We start from the raw sequence: 21673 nt of genomic DNA, 5'->3' as shown, positions 1-21673 counted from the left end.
GTGGGAACAGCAGCCTGGATGAGTGAAGTGCTGACGATGGCTATGAAGACATCAATGTGCATATGTACACTCTTTCTGCAACCTCAGCCTGGATGCTTTCTGGCCAGAGTCCTCATTACCTTTGCTGTTACAGACAATGGATGCTCAGCTCTGCAGGGACTAGCTTTCCTGGCTGGCTTGTGTTGCAGCTATATAGGACTCTGGTCTGAATCCACTTGGAGTACTGTGCTCAGTTCTACTCAACTCACTACAGGACGGATGTGGAAACCATAGAAAGGGTGCAGAGGAGATTTACAAGGATGTTGCCTGGATTGGGGAGAATGCCTTATGAGAATAGGTTGAGTGAACTCGGCCTTTTCTCCTTGGAGTGACGGAGGATGAGAGGTGACCTGATAGATGTGTACAAGTTGATCGTGTGGATAGTCAGAGGCTTTTTCCCAGGGCTGTAATTGTTGCCACAGGATGACACAGGGTGAAGGTGCTGGGGAGCAGGTACAGAGGAGATGTCAGGGGTTAGTTTTTTTTTTTACTCAGAGTGTGGTGAGTGTGTGGAATGGGCTGCCGAAAACAATGGTGGAGGCGGATACGATAGGGTCTTTTAAGAGGCTTTTAGATAGTTACATGGAGCTTAGTAAAGTAGAGGGCTATAGGTAAGCCTAGTAACTTCTAAGATAGGGAAATGTTCGGCACAACTTTGTGGTCCGAAGGGCCTGTATTGCGCTGCAGGTTTTCTGTTTTCTATGTTAATGTTATGCTGAACCAGCTAAGAAATAAATCAACCCCCCCCCCAAAATCTAATCCATCTTGTTTGCACAATGTCCATATCCTCTCAATCTTCCTCACACGCATGTGCCTATCTAAACGTGTCTTCAAAGACTCCGATGTATTGGCTTCCACCACCATAACAGACAGCTCATTCCAAGCATTCATCACTCCCTCCCTGAGTAAAACAACTTACCCTCACATTCCCTTTGCAACCACCCCCTCACACCTTCATTACATGTCCTCTGGTATTAGAAATTTCTAACCAGCGAAAAGATGCTCCCTGACTACTCTGTCAAAGTCATTCATAATCTTACAAACCTCTAACAGATTTCCCCGCAGTCTCCGCCGCTCAAAGTAAAACAAGACAGGATTTCCAGTAAAAGCTGGGTAATATTTGAATCCATTCTTACTAAAGGTTAAGAAACCGAATTGTTAATTCTGTTCCTGTCCCATGGCAACATTTTAATCCTCCTGCGAATGGAGCAGTGCATCGGCGCTCGTTTTGTGATAGGCTTGAACTGTGCGCAGCTGTCCTGGCTGTGGAAATCGCGGATCTTATCCAGGACGAGCTAGTCTTAGAGCTGGACGATATCAAGTTCTACACAGATAGCAAAGTAGTGCTTGGTTATATTTACAACGAATCAAAACATTTCTACGTGTACGTTCATAATAGAGTTCAACGTATCCGCCTGTCATCAAAGCCTGAACAATGGTATTATGTACGTACAGAGGATAACCCTGCAGACCATGCATCGAGATCCTTACCTGCATCCCGTCTGGCTCAGACATCCTGGTTCACCGGACCCCCCTTTCTGTATCAGCCACCAACAGAAAAAAACTCAAATGAGCGAGACATTTGAGCTGATCGAACCCGAAAGAGACTCGAAACTTCAGCAGCAAATACAAACAAGAGTCACCGATCTTGAAGAATCAATACGTACTAATGAGCGCTTTCAGCGGTTCTCCACTTTGAATTCTTTAGTGAGAGGACTTGCGTTCCTCATTCACATGGCCAGAATCACTGCCACGTTCCCTGGTAGGGATGGACATGTCAGCAAGGTTGAGTTGAAAACTTCTGACCAAGGTGATGTGAGAACTTACCAAAGGCCAGTTGCAGAAGTCGTTCTACTTCTCCCTAAGGACTGATTTAGAGACTGAAGTTTTGTATTCTCTTTATTGTGACCTTATGAAGGTCAGGCGTGTGTTGCCTTTAAGGCGTTCATTTAGTTTATTATATTTTCGCTTTAGTAATTTGTTTGTAATTATTTTTTAGTTAAAGTTAAGATTGTTGAAAGTAAATTCGTAGTCTGTGATATATCGCGGCATGCGATGACGTCACACCCGGTTTCGCTGCGTCTTGTTGGAAAATACCGGTTTGGAGAAACGGGAAGGAGGGGGCTTGTGTGTGCAGGATTAGCGCGAGAACAGTTTCATTCTACGCACTAGAAACATCATAGAAGCAACGCCGTAAGTTTATAAGATAATTGATATGTTGAAGTAAAAATTTTAACGCTGATTCTGTTAAAAGTAATGACGGTTGATAAAGCTTATTTTCTTTGTTATTTAAAGAGTTGCGGATAGTTTGTGTTGATGTATTTAAAGCCAGTTGATGGCATAAGTAGATTCTGACTGTATGTTGTACTTTCATGTAATATAGTTGCTTGTATTTTTACTTTTACAAGCATTTATGATGTAAATGCGATGCCAAGAAGGAAACAAATACTGTATATATTATGTATTGTTTTACCAACAGTTTACACCATACGTTAATGTGGAAGAGTGAACAGTAAACGGTTAATCTTACTGGGATCGCGCCTCATTGACTCCGTATTATACTTGCTGTTTAGTTCAGAGTTTTTACACCTGTGCGAGAACACTACAATTACCACTCCTAAAAAATTTGTTTCCGATAGCTTATCGTTTTCAACATCATTTATTCTTAGTTTACTATATGAATTTGGTGCACAGTTTCCAAATATTATGACAAATACCTCGGCAGACACCTTGAATCTGCAGCGATCTCGGCCCCGGCCCTGAAGTGTGATTACATAATAATCGATGCAGAGTGACAGTGAGAAACGGGACTGGTTATTCATATTGTCACTTGTTGTCGCCAGTCAGTTAATTGTGTGTGACTGTGAGTGAGTCGGGAGCAGCTTATTTATTCCCGCACGTCAGCAGCTCACACATTGTTTAATTTACATTTGTCATAATGTAATCAATAAACCGCTGTAACTTCCTGTCTTGGTGTCGGACTCCAGTTTTATTTGAGGTTTCTGCTGTCCCCCGCACCTTGTGCACGACAACAGTGGGTCGGAGCTCCTCACACTGACACAGTAGCGTTTCAGCTCCAGGCTGAGGGAGGCCGGACTCGCAGAGTCTGGGTGTCCAGGATCTCATCTCTACCCAGCCCCCTTCCTGCCTAACTGCACCCCCCCCCCTCCTGCCCCCGCAGACGGTTAAAATAGACTACAACATCAGACGTGATTCCACCAAGGTCAGGAGTACGAGACGGATGGGGGATGGAATACCGGCGTTAAGTACGTGGTGAAGATCCCTCCATACCATCCCAACACACACACCCGGGGTCAGACACGGGGTTATTCTGCCCCCACACCGTCCCATCACACACTCCCAGGGTCAGATACCGAGAGAATCTCCTTCCACACAATCCCATTTCACAATTTTGCAGTCAGACACAGAGTGAATCTCCCTCCAGACCATCCCCTCACGGACTCCAGGGGCCAGGCACAGAATGAAGCTCACTCTGCGCAGTCCAGTCACGCCCTCTCGTGCCTAGACACGGAGAAAAGGTATCTGTAGAGTGAGATATATCAGCTAAATTCCTGAGTTGAAACGAATTAGAGAGGACACTCTCCGTTTGAAGCTGTAGCACAAGGAACCCCACAACCTCTCCCCCCACCACACACACACACACACACACACACACACACACACACACACACACACACACACACACACACACACACACACACACACTCACACACTCACACACACGAGATGAATCTCTGTCGAGGAGGTCAGAGAGACGAGGAGAGAAGTAGTGGAATGATGGGGAGGGATGCAGGGTGGACGGTTCGGCGAGGGTGTGAGGGCGCACACACGGCCAGGGGAATACGGATGGATATCAGAACCCTAGTGGTTAACAATCACATCTGATTTCTGGGATTGTGAAGTCGCCGAGGGTGAAATCGAATATGAGGATAATTTTGCAAAAACGGGACTTCACCTCTTCCCATCTTCTCCCGCCGTGGGCACTCGTAAGAGGGCGCTGTTCTTTCGAGTCATCTCACACGGGCCGCGCTTCCAATCAAGCTCGCCCGAACTCCCAATGGACCCCACCTCTTCTCGTTCCCTCTCATCTTTCGCACTCCCAATGGAACCCAGCGCTTCCCATTCACTCCCACCGTCCGCACTCTCAATAGACCCCTTCCCTTCCCATTCGCTCCTACCGCCCAGGCATTCCAACTGGACCCCTTTCCTTCCCTTTCACTCTCATCGCCAGACCTCCCAATGGACTCCACCCATTCCCGTTCACTCCCAATGGGACCCAGCACTTCCCATTCACTCCCACCATCTGCATCTCAATGGGTCCCCTTCTAGTTCATTTCCAACGGGAATGGGATCTGGGAAGTTGGCGGGAACGCCTGAATTCTGTATTTGACAGAACACAGAGTGCGGTTTACGAAATTTGACGATAAGTCCAACGGGTTTATTAGCTAACAAGGAAAGGTCGGGTCTCTGTATCGACACCAGGAATATTACAGCAGATGTTTCCTGGTGTCTGTATCCTCCTCTCTCTACGACATTTTGAGAGATAACGCACAGAGTCCGGAGATGAGGATGTCGGATGGGTGTCTATTGTTTGCGATATATTTATTATTAGTGATAAACAGTCTGCGCAATCAAGTGGAGGGTGGTCGAGAGTGTCTGTCCTGCGAGGGGCTCCTGATTGAAAATGGTGAATAGGGAGGGAACGACAGAAGGATTTAGAATGGTCACTAGAGAGGGAGTGAAAGGTTGACTGAAAATTGTCTGCAGGGAGAAAGTGATGGGCTGAGTGACAATGAACGCCATGGAGGGGGCGATGTGCGGAATTAAGATGGCCGAGGTCACCTTGTTCCTCAGGGAAGGGGTGACACACTGACAACAGATTGGGAGTGACCGGCAGAGTTAAAATGACCGACAGGGTGGGGATGACACACTGATTGTAAATTATAACGGGGAGGGGGTTTATGTTCCGATTAAAAATAGGATTCTGGATTTAAGCCAGAATACAAAATTATCACCAGGTAGGAAGCGACGCGCGCATTGAAAAATGTCACCGGGGGTGGGGGGAGGGATGCACCGATATAAAAGAGACTCCAGGAAGGGAGTAACACACTGACAACTCAGAGGGAGTGGCTGCCCGATCTGAAATAGTCCCTGAATCCTTTGTTACAATGGCCGACAGGGAGAGAGTGATGGACAGACAACAGAGAGGAAGAGACGCAACGGGTAAAATGGCCGAAATGGAGACAGTGGCACATTCAGAAGAGGGAGGGGGTAATGGGTCGATATAAAATGATCTATTGCACTGACAAAAATTGGCAGCTGATTCGCTTAATCTGTCTGACGGGGCAGTTTCCGATTGTGATACCTTGTTTAGAGTGAGCGCCAGGAAGGGAGGAGGTGAGACACCGATTGAAAACGGACGTCAGCTTCGTTAATTCTGTTGAGGAAAAGGGAGAGATGTGGTGACTGAAGGAGACCCCGTTCGGCCGGGTTGAAACGGGACCAAGGAGGGAGCGATGTGGTGACTGAAGGAGACACCGCTCGGCCGGGTTGAAAAGGGTCCAAGGAGGGAGAGATGTGGTGACTGAAGGAGACCCCGCTCGGCCGGGTTGAAACGGGTCCAAGGAGGGAGAGATGAGGTGAGTAAAGGAGACCCCGCTCGGCCGGGTTGAAACGGGACCAAGGAGGGAGAGATGTGGTGACTGAAGGAGACCTAGTTCGGCCGGGTTGAAACGGGACCAAGGAGGGAGAGATGTGGTGACTGAAGGAGACCCCGTTCGGCCGGGTTGAAACGGGACCAAGGGAGGGAGAGATGTGGTGACTGAAGGAGGCACCGCTCGGCCGGGTTGAAACGGGACCAAGGAGGGAGAGATGTGGTGACTGAAGGAGACCCCGTTCGGCCGGGTTGAAACGGGACCAAGGAGGGAGAGATGTGGTGACTGAAGGAGACCCCGTTCGGCCGGGTTGAAACGGGACCAAGGGAGGGAGAGATGTGGTGACTGAAGGAGACCCCGTTCGGCTGGGTTGAAACGGGACCAAGGAGGGAGAGATGTGGTGACTAAAGGAGACCCTGTCCGGCAGGGTTGAAACGGGACCAAGGAGGGAGAGATGTGGTGACTGAAGGAGACCCCGTTCGGCCGGGTTGAAACGGGACCAAGGAGGGAGAGATGTGGTGACTGAAGGAGACCCCGCTCGGCCGGGTTGAAACGGGACCAAGGAGGGAGAGATGTGGTGACTGAAGGAGACCCCGTTCGGCCGGGTTGAAACGGGACCAAGGGAGGGAGAGATGTGGTGACTGAAGGAGGCACCGCTCGGCCGGGTTGAAACCGGACCAAGGAGGGAGAGATGTGGTGACTGAAGGAGACCCCGTTCGGCCGGGTTGAAACGGGACCAAGGAGGGAGAGATGTGGTGACTGAAGGAGACCCCGTTCGGCAGGGTTGAAACGGGACCAAGGAGGGAGAGATGTGGTGACTGAAGTAGACCCCGTTCGGCCGGGTTGAAACGGGACCAAGAGAGGGAGAGATGTGGTGACTGAAGGAGATCCCGTTCGGCCGGGTTGAAACGGGACCAAGGAGGGAGAGTTGTGGTGACTGAAGGAGACCCCGTTCGGCCGGGTTGAAACGGGACCAAGGGAGGGAGAGATGTGGTGACTGAAGGAGACCCCGTTCGGCTGGGTTGAAACGGGACCAAGGAGGGAGAGATGTGGTGACTGAAGGAGACCCCGTTCGGCCGGGTTGAAACGGGACCAAGGAGGGAGAGATGTGGTGACTGAAGGAGACCCCGTTCGGCCGGGTTGAAACGGGACCAAGGAGGGAGAGATGTGGTGACTGAAGGAGACCCCGTTCGGCCGGGTTGAAACGGGACCAAGGACGGAGAGATGTGGTGACTGAAGGAGACACCGTTCGGCAGGGTTGAAACGGGGCCAAGGAGGGAGAGATGTGGTGACTGAAGGAGACCCCGTTCGGCCGGGTGGAAACGGGACCAAGGAGGGAGAGATGTGGTGACTGAAGGAGACCCCGCTCGGCCGGGTTGAAACGGGACCAAGGAGGGAGAGATGTGGTGACTGAAGGAGACCCCGCTCGGCCGGGTTGAAACGGGACCAAGGAGGGAGAGATGTGGTGACTGAAGGAGACCCCGTTCGGCCGGGTTGAAACGGGACCAAGGAGGGAGAGATGTGGTGACTGAAGGAGACCCCGTTCGGCCGGGTGGAAACGGGACCAAGGAGGGAGAGATGTGGTGACTGAAGGAGACCCCGCTCGGCCGGGTTGAAACGGGACCAAGGAGGGAGAGATGTGGTGACTGAAGGAGACCCCGTTCGGCCGGGTTGAAACGGGACCAAGGAGGGAGAGATGTGGTGACTGAAGGAGACCCCGTTCGGCCGGGTTGAAACGGGACCAAGGAGGGAGAGATCTGGTGACTGAAGGAGACCCTGTCCGGCCGGGTTGAAACGGGACCAAGGAGGGAGAGATGTGGTGACTGAAGGAGACCCCGTTCGGCCGGGTTGAAACGGGACCAAGGAGGGAGAGATGTGGTGTCTGAAGGAGTCCCCGCTCGGCCGGGTTGAAACGGGACCAAGGAGGGAGAGATGTGGTGACTGAAGGAGACCCCGTTCGGCCGGGTTGAAACGGGACCAAGGAGGGAGAGATGTGGTGACTGAAGGAGACCCCGTTCGGCCGGGTTGAAACGGGACCAAGGAGGGAGCGATGTGGTGACTGAAGGAGACCCTGTCCGGCCGGGTTGAAACGGGACCAAGGAGGGAGAGATGTGGTGACTGAATGAGACCCCGTTCGGCCGGGTGGAAACGGGACCAAGGAGGGAGAGATGTGGTGACTGAAGGAGACCCCGCTCGGCCGGGTTGAAACGGGACCAAGGAGGGAGAGATGTGGTGACTGAAGGAGACCCCGCTCGGCCGGGTTGAAACGGGACCAAGGAGGGAGAGATGTGGTGACTGAAGGAGACCCCGTTCGGCCGGGTTGAAACGGGTCCAAGGAGGGAGAGATGTGGTGAGTAAAGGAGACCCCGCTCGGCCGGGTTGAAAGGGGACCAAGGAGGGAGAGATGTAGTGACTGAAGGAGACCTAGTTCGGCCGGGTTGAAACGGGACCAAGGAGGGAGAGATGTGGTGACTGAAGGAGACCCCGTTCGGCCGGGTTGAAACGGGACCAAGGAGGGAGTGATGTGGTGACTGACGGAGAGCCCGTTCGGCCGGGTTGAAACGGGACCAAGGAGGCAGAGATGTGGTGACTGAAGGAGACCCCGTTCGGCCGGGTTGAAACGGGACCAAGGAGGGAGAGATGTGGTGACTGAAGGAGACCCCGTTCGGGCGGGTTGAAACGGGACCAAGGAGGGAGAGATGTGGTGACTGAAGGAGACCCTGTCCGGCCGGGTTGAAACGGGACCAAGGAGGGAGAGATGTGGTGACTGAAGGAGACCCCGCTCGGCCGGGTTGAAACGGGACCAAGGAGGGAGAGATGTGGTGACTGAAGGAGACCCCGCTCGGCCGGGTTGAATCGGGACCAAGGAGGGAGAGATGTGGTGACTGAAGGAGACCCCGTTCCGCCGGGTTGAAACGGGACCAAGGAGGGAGAGATGTGGTGAATGAAGGAGACCCCGCTCGGCCGGGTTGAAACGGGACCAAGGAGGGAGAGATGTGGTGACTGAAGGAGACCCCGTTCGGCCGGGTTGAAACGGGACCAAGGAGGGAGAGATGTGGTGACTGAAGGAGACCCCGTTCCGCCGGGTTGAAACGGGACCAAGGAGGGAGAGATGTGGTGAATGAAGGAGACCCCGCTCGGCCGGGTTGAAACGGGACCAAGGAGGGAGAGATGTGGTGACTGAAGGAGACCCCGTTCGGCCGGGTTGAAACGGGACCAAGGAGGGAGAGATGTGGTGACTGAAGGAGACCCCGTTCGGCCGGGTTGAAACGGGACCAAGGAGGGAGAGATGTGGTGACTGACGGAGAGCCCGTTCGGCCGGGTTGAAACGGGACCAAGGACGGAGAGATGTGGTGACTGAAGGAGACCCCGCTCGGCCGGGTAGAAACGGGACCAAGGACGGAGAGATGTGGTGACTGAAGGAGACCCCGTTCGGCCGGGTTGAAACGGGACCAAGGACGGAGAGATGTGGTGACTGAAGGAGACCCCGTTCGGCCGGGTCGAAACGGGACCAAGGATGGAGAGATGTGATGACTGAAGGAGACCCCGTTCGGCCGGGTTGAAACGGGACAAAGGAGGGAGAGATGTGATGACTGAAGGAGACCCCGTTCGGCCGGGTTGAAACGGGACCAAGGACGGAGAGATGTGGTGACTGAAGGAGACCCCGTTCGGCCGGGTTGAAACGGGACCAAGGACGGAGAGATGTGGTGACTGAAGGAGACCCCGTTCGGCCGGGTTGAAACGGGACCAAGGATGGAGAGATGTGATGACTGAAGGAGAACACGATCGGCCGGGTTGAAACGGGACCAAGCAGGGAGAGATGTGGTGACTAAAGGAGACCCTGTCCGGCCGGGTTGAAACGGGACCAAGGGAGGGAGAGATGTGGTGACTGAAGGAGACCCCGATCGGCTGGGTTGAAACGGGACCACGGAGGGAGAGATGTGGCGACTAAAGGAGACCCTGTCCGGACGGGTTGAAACGGGACCAAGGAGGCAGAGATGTGGTGACTGAAGGAGACCCCGTTCGGCCGGGTTGAAACGGGACCAAGGAGGGAGTGATGTGGTGACTGAAGGAGACCCCGTTCGGCCGGGTTGAAACGGGACCAACGGAGGAAGAGATGTGGTGACTGAAGGAGACCCCGTTCGGCCGGGTTGAAACGGGACCAAGGAGGGAGAGATGTGGTGACTGAAGGAGACCCCGTTCGGCCGGGCTGAAACGGGACCAAGGAGGGAGAGATGTGGTGTCTGAAGGAGACCCCGTTCGGACGGGTTGAAACGGGACCAAGGAGGGAGAGATGTGGTGACTGAAGTAGACCCCGTTCGGCCGGGTTGAAACGGGACCAAGAGAGGGAGAGATGTGGTGACTGAAGGAGATCCCGTTCGGCCGGGTTGAAACGGGACCAAGGAGGGAGAGATGTGGTGACTGAAGGAGACCCCGTTCGGCCGGGTTGAAACGGGACCAAGGGAGGGAGAGATGTGGTGACTGAAGGAGACCCCGTTCGGCTGGGTTGAAACGGGACCAAGGAGGGAGAGATGTGGTGACTAAAGGAGACCCTGTCCGGCAGGGTTGAAACGGGACCAAGGAGGGAGAGATGTGGTGACTGAAGGAGACCCCGTTCGGCCGGGTTGAAACGGGACCAAGGAGGGAGAGATGTGGTGACTGAAGGAGACCCCGTTCGGCCGGGTTGAAACGGGACCAAGGAGGGAGAGATGTGGTGACTGAAGGAGACCCCGTTCGGCCGGGTTGAAACGGGACCAAGGACGGAGAGATGTGGTGACTGAAGGAGACCCCGTTCGGCCGGGTTGAAACGGGACCAAGGAGGGAGAGATGTGGTGACTGAAGGAGACCCCGTTCGGCCGGGTGGAAACGGGACCAAGGAGGGAGAGATGTGGTGACTGAAGGAGACCCCGCTCGGCCGGGTTGAAACGGGACCAAGGAGGGAGAGATGTGGTGACTGAAGGAGACCCCGCTCGGCCGGGTTGAAACGGGACCAAGGAGGGAGAGATGTGGTGACTGAAGGAGACCCCGTTCGGCCGGGTTGAAACGGGACCAAGGAGGGAGAGATGTGGTGACTGAAGGAGACCCCGTTCGGCCGGGTGGAAACGGGACCAAGGAGGGAGAGATGTGGTGACTGAAGGAGACCCCGCTCGGCCGGGTTGAAACGGGACCAAGGAGGGAGAGATGTGGTGACTGAAGGAGACCCCGCTCGGCCGGGTTGAAACGGGACCAAGGAGGGAGAGATGTGGTGACTGAAGGAGACCCCGTTCGGCCGGGTTGAAACGGGACCAAGGAGGGAGAGATGTGGTGACTGAAGGAGACCCTGTCCGGCCGGGTTGAAACGGGACCAAGGAGGGAGAGATGTGGTGACTGAAGGAGACCCCGTTCGGCCGGGTTGAAACGGGACCAAGGAGGGAGAGATGTGGTGACTGAAGGAGTCCCCGCTCGGCCGGGTTGAAACGGGACCAAGGAGGGAGAGATGTGGTGACTGAAGGAGACCCCGTTCGGCCGGGTTGAAACGGGACCAAGGAGGGAGAGATGTGGTGACTGAAGGAGACCCCGTTCGGCCGGGTTGAAACGGGACCAAGGAGGGAGCGATGTGGTGACTGAAGGAGACCCTGTCCGGCCGGGTTGAAACGGGACCAAGGAGGGAGAGATGTGGTGACTGAAGGAGACCCCGTTCGGCCGGGTTGAAACGGGACCAAGAGAGGGAGAGATGTGGTGACTGAAGGAGATCCCGTTCGGCCGGGTTGAAACGGGACCAAGGAGGGAGAGATGTGGTGACTGAAGGAGACCCCGTTCGGCCGGGTTGAAACGGGACCAAGGGAGGGAGAGATGTGGTGACTGAAGGAGACCCCGTTCGGCTGGGTTGAAACGGGACCAAGGAGGGAGAGATGTGGTGACTAAAGGAGACCCTGTCCGGCAGGGTTGAAACGGGACCAAGGAGGGAGAGATGTGGTGACTGAAGGAGACCCCGTTCGGCCGGGTTGAAACGGGACCAAGGAGGGAGAGATGTGGTGACTGAAGGAGACCCCGTTCGGCCGGGTTGAAACGGGACCAAGGAGGGAGAGATGTGGTGACTGAAGGAGACCCCGTTCGGCCGGGTTGAAACGGGACCAAGGACGGAGAGATGTGGTGACTGAAGGAGACCCCGTTCGGCCGGGTTGAAACGGGACCAAGGAGGGAGAGATGTGGTGACTGAAGGAGACCCCGTTCGGCCGGGTGGAAACGGGACCAAGGAGGGAGAGATGTGGTGACTGAAGGAGACCCCGCTCGGCCGGGTTGAAACGGGACCAAGGAGGGAGAGATGTGGTGACTGAAGGAGACCCCGTTCGGCCGGGTTGAAACGGGACCAAGGAGGGAGAGATGTGGTGACTGAAGGAGACCCCGTTCGGCCGGGTGGAAACGGGACCAAGGAGGGAGAGATGTGGTGACTGAAGGAGACCCCGCTCGGCCGGGTTGAAACGGGACCAAGGAGGGAGAGATGTGGTGACTGAAGGAGACCCCGTTCGGCCGGGTTGAAACGGGACCAAGGAGGGAGAGATGTGGTGACTGAAGGAGACCCTGTCCGGCCGGGTTGAAACGGGACCAAGGAGGGAGAGATGTGGTGACTGAAGGAGACCCCGTTCGGCCGGGTTGAAACGGGACCAAGGAGGGAGAGATGTGGTGACTGAAGGAGACCCCGTTCGGCCGGGTTGAAACGGGACCAAGGAGGGAGAGATGTGGTGACTGAAGGAGACCCCGCTCGGCCGGGTTGAAACGGGACCAAGGAGGGAGAGATGTGGTGACTGAAGAAGACCCCGTTCGGCCGGGTTGAAACGGGACCAAGGAGGGAGAGATGTGGTGACTGAAGGAGACCCCGTTCGGCCGGGTTGAAACGGGACCAAGGACGGAGAGATGTGGTGACTGAAGGAGACCCCGTTCGGCCGGGTTGAAACGGGACCAAGGAGGGAGAGATGTGGTGACTGAAGGAGACCCCGTTCGGCCGGGTGGAAACGGGACCAAGGAGGGAGAGATGTGGTGACTGAAGGAGACCCCGCTCGGCCGGGTTGAAACGGGACCAAGGAGGGAGAGATGTGGTGACTGAAGGAGACCCCGCTCGGCCGGGTTGAAACGGGACCAAGGAGGGAGAGATGTGGTGACTGAAGGAGACCCCGTTCGGCCGGGTTGAAACGGGACCAAGGAGGGAGAGATGTGGTGACTGAAGGAGACCCCGTTCGGCCGGGTGGAAACGGGACCAAGGAGGGAGAGATGTGGTGACTGAAGGAGACCCCGCTCGGCCGGGTTGAAACGGGACCAAGGAGGGAGAGATGTGGTGACTGAAGGAGACCCCGCTCGGCCGGGTTGAAACGGGACCAAGGAGGGAGAGATGTGGTGACTGAAGGAGACCCCGTTCGGCCGGGTTGAAACGGGACCAAGGAGGGAGAGATGTGGTGACTGAAGGAGACCCTGTCCGGCCGGGTTGAAACGGGACCAAGGAGGGAGAGATGTGGTGACTGAAGGAGACCCCGTTCGGCCGGGTTGAAACGGGACCAAGGAGGGAGAGATGTGGTGACTGAAGGAGTCCCCGCTCGGCCTGGTTGAAACGGGACCAAGGAGGGAGAGATGTGGTGACTGAAGGAGACCCCGTTCGGCCGGGTTGAAACGGGACCAAGGAGGGAGAGATGTGGTGACTGAAGGAGACCCCGTTCGGCCGGGTTGAAACGGGACCAAGGAGAGAGCGATGTGGTGACTGAAGGAGACCCTGTCCGGCCGGGTTGAAACGGGACCAAGGAGGGAGAGATGTGGTGACTGAAGGAGACCCCGTTCGGCCGGGTTGAAACGGGACCAAGAGAGGGAGAGATGTGGTGACTGAAGGAGATCCCGTTCGGCCGGGTTGAAACGGGACCAAGGAGGGAGAGATGTGGTGACTGAAGGAGACCCCGTTCGGCCGGGTTGAAACGGGACCAAGGGAGGGAGAGATGTGGTGACTGAAGGAGACCCCGTTCGGCTGGGTTGAAACGGGACCAAGGAGGGAGAGATGTGGTGACTAAAGGAGACCCTGTCCGGCAGGGTTGAAACGGGACCAAGGAGGGAGAGATGTGGTGACTGAAGGAGACCCCGTTCGGCCGGGTTGAAACGGGACCAAGGAGGGAGAGATGTGGTGACTGAAGGAGACCCCGTTCGGCCGGGTTGAAACGGGACCAAGGAGGGAGAGATGTGGTGACTGAAGGAGACCCCGTTCGGCCGGGTTGAAACGGGACCAAGGACGGAGAGATGTGGTGACTGAAGGAGACCCCGTTCGGCCGGGTTGAAACGGGACCAAGGAGGGAGAGATGTGGTGACTGAAGGAGACCCCGTTCCGCCGGGTGGAAACGGGACCAAGGAGGGAGAGATGTGGTGACTGAAGGAGACCCCGCTCGGCCGGGTTGAAACGGGACCAAGGAGGGAGAGATGTGTTGACTGAAGGAGACCCCGCTCGGCCGGGTTGAAACGGGACCAAGGAGGGAGAGATGTGGTGACTGAAGGAGACCCCGTTCGGCCGGGTTGAAACGGGACCAAGGAGGGAGAGATGTGGTGACTGAAGGAGACCCCGTTCGGCCGGGTGGAAACGGGACCAAGGAGGGAGAGATGTGGTGACTGAAGGAGACCCCGCTCGGCCGGGTTGAAACGGGACCAAGGAGGGAGAGATGTGGTGACTGAAGGAGACCCCGCTCGGCCGGGTTGAAACGGGACCAAGGAGGGAGAGATGTGGTGACTGAAGGAGACCCCGTTCGGCCGGGTTGAAACGGGACCAAGGAGGGAGAGATGTGGTGACTGAAGGAGACCCTGTCCGGCCGGGTTGAAACGGGACCAAGGAGGGAGAGATGTGGTGACTGAAGGAGACCCCGTTCGGCCGGGTTGAAACGGGACCAAGGAGGGAGAGATGTGGTGACTGAAGGAGTCCCCGCTCGGCCGGGTTGAAACGGGACCAAGGAGGGAGAGATGTGGTGACTGAAGGAGACCCCGTTCGGCCGGGTTGAAACGGGACCAAGGAGGGAGAGATGTGGTGACTGAAGGAGACCCCGTTCGGCCGGGTTGAAACGGGACCAAGGAGGGAGCGATGTGGTGACTGAAGGAGACCCTGTCCGGCCGGGTTGAAACGGGACCAAGGAGGGAGAGATGTGGTGACTGAAGGAGACCCCGTTCGGCCGGGTGGAAACGGGACCAAGGAGGGAGAGATGTGGTGACTGAAGGAGACCCCGCTCGGCCGGGTTGAAACGGGACCAAGGAGGGAGAGATGTGGTGACTGAAGGAGACCCCGCTCGGCCGGGTTGAAACGGGACCAAGGAGGGAGAGATGTGGTGACTGAAGGAGACCCCGTTCGGCCGGGTTGAAACGGGTCCAAGGAGGGAGAGATGTGGTGAGTAAAGGAGACCCCGCTCGGCCGGGTTGAAACGGGACCAAGGAGGGAGAGATGTGGTGACTGAAGGAGACCTAGTTCGGCCGGGTTGAAACGGGACCAAGGAGGGAGAGATGTGGTGACTGAAGGAGACCCCGTTCGGCCGGGTTGAAACGGGACCAAGGAGGGAGAGATGTGGTGACTGACGGAGAGCCCGTTCGGCCGGGTTGAAACGGGACCAAGGAGGCAGAGATGTGGTGACTGAAGGAGACCCCGTTCGGCCGGGTTGAAACGGGACCAAGGAGGGAGAGATGTGGTGACTGAAGGAGACCCCGTTCGGCCGGGTTGAAACGGGATCAAGGAGGGAGAGATGTGGTGACTGAAGGAGACCCCGTTCGGCCGGGTTGAAACGGGACCAAGGAGGGAGAGATGTGGTGACTGAAGGAGACCCCCTTCGGCCGGGTTGAAACGGGACCAAGGAGGGAGAGATGTGGTGACGGAAGGAGACCCCGTGCGGCCGGGTTGAAACGGGACCAAGGAGGGAGAGATGTGGTGACTGAAGGAGACCCCGTTCGGCCGGGTTGAAACGGGACCAAGGAGGGAGAGATGTGGTGACTGAAGGAGACCCCGTTCGGCCGGGTTGAAACGGGACCAAGGAGGGAGAGATGTGGTGAATGAAGGAGACCCCGCTCGGCCGGGTTGAAACGGGACCAAGGAGGGAGAGATGTGGTGAATGAAGGAGACCCCGTTCGGCCGGGTTGAAACGGGACCAAGGAGGGAGAGATGTGGTGACTGAAGGAGACCCCGTTCGGCCGGGTTGAAACGGGACCAAGGAGGGAGAGATGTGGTGACTGAAGGAGACCCCGTTCGGCCGGGTTGAAACGGGACCAAGGAGGGAGAGATGTGGTGACTGAAGGAGACCCCGTTCGGGCGGGTTAAAACGGGACCAAGGAGGGAGAGATGTGGTGACTGAAGGAGACCCTGTCCGGCCGGGTTGAAACGGGACCAAGGAGGGAGAGATGTGGTGACTGAAGGAGACCCCGCTCGGCCGGGTTGAAACGGGACCAAGGAGGGAGAGATGTGGTGACTAAAGGAGACCCTGTCCGGCCGGGTTGAAACGGGACCAAGGAGGCAGAGATGTGGTGACTGAAGGAGACCCCGTTCGGCCGGGTTGAAACGGGACCAAGGAGGGAGTGATGTGGTGACTGAAGGAGACCCCGTTCGGCCGGGTTGAAACGGGACCTACGGAGGGAGAGATGTGGTGACTGAAGGAGACCCCGTTCGGCCGGGTTGAAACGGGACCAAGGAGGGAGAGATGTGGTGACTGAAGGAGACCCCGTTCGGCCGGGCTGAAACGGGACCAAGGAGGGAGAGATGTGGTGTCTGAAGGAGACCCCGTTCGGCCGGGTTGAAACGGGACCAAGGAGGGAGAGATGTGGTGACTGAAGGAGACCCCGTTCGGCCGGGTTGAAACCGGACCAAGGAGGGAGAGATGTGGTGACTGAAGGAGACCTCGCGCGGCCGGGTTGAAACGGTACCAAGGAGGGAGAGATGTGGTGACTGAAGGAGACCCCGCTCGGCCGGGTTGAAACGGGACCAAGGAGAGAGAGATGTGGTGACTGAAGGAGACTCTGTCCGGCCTGGTTGAAACGGGACCAAGGAGGGAGAGATGTGGTGACTGAAGGAGACCCCGTTCGGCCGGGTTGAAACGGGACCAAGGAGGGAGAGATGTGGTGACTGAAGGAGACCCCGCTCGGCCGGGTTGAAACGGGACCAAGGAGGGAGAGATGTGGTGACTGAAGGAGACCCCGTTCGGCCGGGTTGAAACGGGACCAAGGAGGGAGAGATGTGGTGACTGAAGGAGACCCCGTTCGGCCGGGTTGAAACGGGACCAAGGAGGGAGAGATGTGGTGACGGAAGGAGACCCCGCTCGGCCGGGTTGAAACGGGACCAAGGAGGGAGAGATGTGGTGACTGAAGGAGACCCCGTTCGGCCGGGTTGAAACGGGACCAAGGAGGGAGAGATGTGGTGACTGAAGGAGACCCCGCTCGGCCGGGTTGAAACGGGACCAAGGACGGAGAGATGTGGTGACTGAAGGAGACGCCGTTCGGCCGGGTTGAAACGGGACCAAGCAGGGAGAGATGTGATGACTGAAGGAGACCCCGTTCGGCCGTGTTGAAACGGGACCAAGGACGGAGAGATGTGGTGACTGATGGAGACCCCGTTCGGCCGGGTTGAAACGGGACCAAGGAGGGAGAGATGTGATGACTGAAGGAGACCCCGTTCGGCTGGGTTGAAACGGGACCAAGGAGGGAGAGATGTGGTGACTAAAGGAGACCCTGTCCGGCCGGGTTGAAACGGGACCAAGGAGAGAGAGATGTGGTGACTGAAGGAGACCCCGTTCGGCCGGGTTGAAACGGGACCAAGGAGGGAGAGATGTGGTGACTGAAGGAGACCCCGTTCGGCCGGATTGAAACGGGACCAGGGAGGGAGCGATGTAGTGACTGAAGGAGACCCCGTTCGGCCGGGTTGAAACGGGACCAAGGAGGGAGAGATGTGGTGACTGAAGGAGACCCCGTTCGGCCGGGTTGAAACGGGACCAAGGAGGGAGAGATGTGGTGACTGAAGGAGACCCCGTTCGGCCGGGTTGAAACGGGACCAAGGACGGAGAGATGTGGTGACTGAAGGAGACCCCGTTCGGCCGGGTTGAAACGGGACCAAGGAGGGAGAGATGTGGTGACTGAAGGAGACCCTGTTCGGCAGGGTGGAAACGGGACCAAGGAGGGAGAGATGTGGTGACTGAAGGAGACCCCGCTCGGCCGGGTTGAAACGGGACCAAGGAGGGAGAGATGTGGTGACTGAAGGAGACCCCGTTCGGCCGGGTTGAAACGGGACCAAGGAGGGAGAGATGTGGTGACTGAAGGAGACCCCGCTCGGCCGGGTTGAAACGGGACCAAGGAGGGAGAGATGTGGTGACTGAAGGAGACCCCGTTCGACCGGGTTCAAACGGCACCAAGGAGGGTGAGATGTGGTGACTGAAGGAGACCCCGTTCGACCGGGTTGAAACGGGACCAAGGAGGGAGAGATGTGGTGACTGAAGGAGTCCCCGCTCGGCCGGGTTGAAACGGGACCAAGGAGGGAGAGATGTGGTGACTGAAGGAGACCCCGTTCGGCCGGGTTGAAACGGGACCAAGGAGGGAGCGATGTGGTGACTGAAGGAGACCCTGTCCGGCCGGGTTGAAACGGGACCAAGGAGGGAGAGATGTGGTGACTGAAGGAGACCCCGTTCGGCCGGGTGGAAACGGGACCAAGGAGGGAGAGATGTGGTGACTGAAGGAGACTCCGCTCGGCCGGGTTGAAACGGGACCAAGGAGGGAGAGATGTGGTGACTGAAGGAGACCCCGTTCCGCCGGGTTGAAACGGGACCAAGGAGGGAGAGATGTGGTGACTGAAGGAGACCCCGCTCGGCCGGGTTGAAACGGGACCAAGGAGGGAGAGATGTGGTGACTGAAGGAGACCCCGCATGGCCGGGTTGAAACGGGACCATGGAGGGAGAGATGTGGTGACTGAAGGAGTCCCCGCTCGGCCGGGTTGAAACGGGACCAAGGAGCGAGAGATGTGGTGACTGAAGGAGACCCCGTTCGGCCGGGTTGAAACGGGACCAAGGAGGGAGAGATGTGGTGACTGAAGGAGACCCCGTTCGGCCGGGTTGAAACGGGACCAAGGAGGGAGAGATGTGGTGACTGACGGAGAGCCCGTTCGGCCGGGTTGAAACGGGACCAAGGACGGAGAGATGTGGTGACTGAAGGAGACCCCGCTCGGCCGGGTAGAAACGGGACCAAGGACGGAGAGATGTGGTGACTGAAGGAGACCCCGTTCGGCCGGGTTGAAACGGGACCAAGGACGGAGAGATGTGGTGACTGAAGGAGACCCCGTTCGGCCGGGTTGAAACGGGACCAAGGACGGAGAGATGTGGTGACTGAAGGAGACCCCGTTCGGCCGGGTTGAAACGGGACCAAGGAGGGAGAGATGTGGTGACTAAAGGAGACCCTGTCCGGCCGGGTTGAAACGGGACCAAGGGAGGGAGAGATGTGGTGACTGAAGGAGACCCCGATCGGCTGGGTTGAAACGGGACCAAGGAGGGAGAGATGCGGTGACTAAAGGAGACCCCGTTCGGCCGGGTTGAAACGGGACCAAGGAGTGAGAGATGTGGTGACTGAAGGAGACCCCGTTCGGCCGGATTGAAACGGGACCAAGGAGGGAGCGATGTAGTGACTGAAGGAGACCCCGTTCGGCCGGGTTGAAACGGGACCAAGGAGGGAGAGATGAGGTGACTAAAGGAGACCCTGTCCGGCCGGGTTGAAACGGGACCAAGGAGGGAGCGATGTGATGACTGAAGTAGACCCCGTTCGGCCGGGTTGAAACGGGAAAAAGGAGGGAGAGATGTGGTGACTAAAGGAGACCCTGTCCGGCCGGGTTGAAACGGGACCAAGGAGGGAGAGATGTGGTGACTGAAGGAGACCCCGTTCGTCCGGGTTGAAACGGGACCAAGGAGGGAGAGATGTGGTGACTGAAGGAGACTCTGTCCGGCCTGGTTGAAACGGGACCAAGGAGGGAGAGATGTGGTGACTGAAGGAGACCCAGTTCGGCCGGGTTGAAACGGGACCAAGGAGGGAGAGATGTGGTGACTGAAGGAGACCCCGCTCGGCCGGGTTGAAACGGGACCAAGGAGGGAGAGATGTGGTGACTGAAGGAGACCCCGTTCGTCCGGGTTGAAACGGGACCAAGGAGGGAGAGATGTGGTGACTTAAGGAGACCCCGTTCGGCCGGGTTGAAACGGGAGCAACGGAGGGAGAGATGTGGTGACTGAAGGAGACCCCGTTCGGCCGGGTTGAAACGGGTCCAAGGAGGGAGAGATGTGGTGACTGAAGGAGACCCCGTTCGGTCGGGTTGAAACGGGACCAAGGAGGGAGAGATGTTGTGACTGAAGGAGTCCCCGCTCGGCCGGGTTGAAACGGGACCAAGGAGGGAGAGATGTGGTGACTGAAGGAGACCCCGTTCGGCCGGGTTGAAACGGGACCAAGGAGGGAGCGATGTGGTGACTGAAGGAGACCCTGTCCGGCCGGGTTGAAACGGGACCAAGGAGGGAGAGATGTGGTGACTGAAGGAGACCCCGTTCGGCCGGGTGGAAACGGGACCAAGGAGGGAGAGATGTGGTGACTGAAGGAGACCCCGTTCCGCCGGGTTGAAACGGGACCAAGGAGGGAGAGATGTGGTGACTGAAGGGGACCGCGCTCGGCCGGGTTGAAACGGGACCAAGGAGGGAGAGATGTGGTGACTGAAGGAGACCCCGTTCCGCCGGGTTGAAACGGGACCAAGGAGGGAGAGATGTGGTGATTGAAGGAGACCCCGCTCGGCCGGGTTGAAACGGGACCAAGGAGGGAGAGATGTGGTGACTGAAGGAGACCCCGCTCGGCCGGGTTGAAACGGGACCAAGGAGGGAGAGATGTGGTGACTGAAGTAGTCCCCGCTCGGCCGGGTTGAAACGGGACCAAGTAGCGAGAGATGTGGTGACTGAAGGAGACCCCGTTCGGCCGGGTTGAAACGGGACCAAGGAGGGAGAGATGTGGTGACTGAAGGAGAACACGTTCGGCCGGGTTGAAACGGGACCAAGGAGGGAGAGATGTGGTGACTGACGGAGAGCCCGTTCGGCCGGGTTGAAACGGGACCAAGGACGGAGAGATGTGGTGACTGAAGGAGACCCCGCTCGGCCGGGTAGAAACTGGACCAAGGACGGAGAGATGTGGTGACTGAAGGAGACCCCGTTCGGCCGGGTTGAAACGGGACCAAGGACGGAGAGATGTGGTGACTGAAGGAGACCCCGTTCGGCCGGGTTGAAACGGGACCAAGGACGGAGAGATGTGGTGACTGAAGGAGACCCCGTTCGGCCGGGTTGAATCGGGACCAAGGACGGAGAGATGTGGTGACTGAAGGAGACCCCGTTCGGCCGGGTTGAAACGGGACCAAGGAGGGAGAGATGTGGTGACTAAAGGAGAACCTGTCCGGCCGGGTTGAAACGGGACCAAGGGAGGGAGAGATGTGGTGACTGAAGGAGACCCCGATCGGCTGGGTTGAAACGGGACCAAGGAGGGAGAGATGTGGTGACTAAAGGAGACCCCGTTCGGCCGGGTTGAAACGGGACCAAGGAGGGAGAGATGTGGTGACTGAAGGAGACCCCGTTCGGCCGGGTTGAAACGGGACCAAGGAGGGAGCGATGTGGTGACTGAAGGAGACCCTGTCCGGCCGGGTTGAAACGGGACCAAGGAGGGAGAGATGTGGTGACTGAAGGAGACCCCGTTCGGCCGGGTGGAAACGGGTCCAAGGAGGGAGAGATGTGGTGACTGAAGGAGACCCCGTTCCGCCGGGTTGAAACGGGACCAAGGAGGGAGAGATGTGGTGACTGAAGGGGACCGCGCTCGGCCGGGTTGAAACGGGACCAAGGAGGGAGAGATGTGGTGACTGAAGGAGACCCCGTTCCGCCGGGTTGAAACGGGACCAAGGAGGGAGAGATGTGGTGACTGAAGGAGACCCCGCTCGGCCG

The sequence above is a fragment of the Hemitrygon akajei genome, unplaced genomic scaffold (assembly GCF_048418815.1).
Source record: "Hemitrygon akajei unplaced genomic scaffold, sHemAka1.3 Scf000054, whole genome shotgun sequence".
Lineage (NCBI taxonomy): Eukaryota > Metazoa > Chordata > Chondrichthyes > Myliobatiformes > Dasyatidae > Hemitrygon > Hemitrygon akajei.
The sequence above is the reverse complement of the archived record's forward strand: the minus strand, read 5'-3'. Positions refer to the sequence as shown.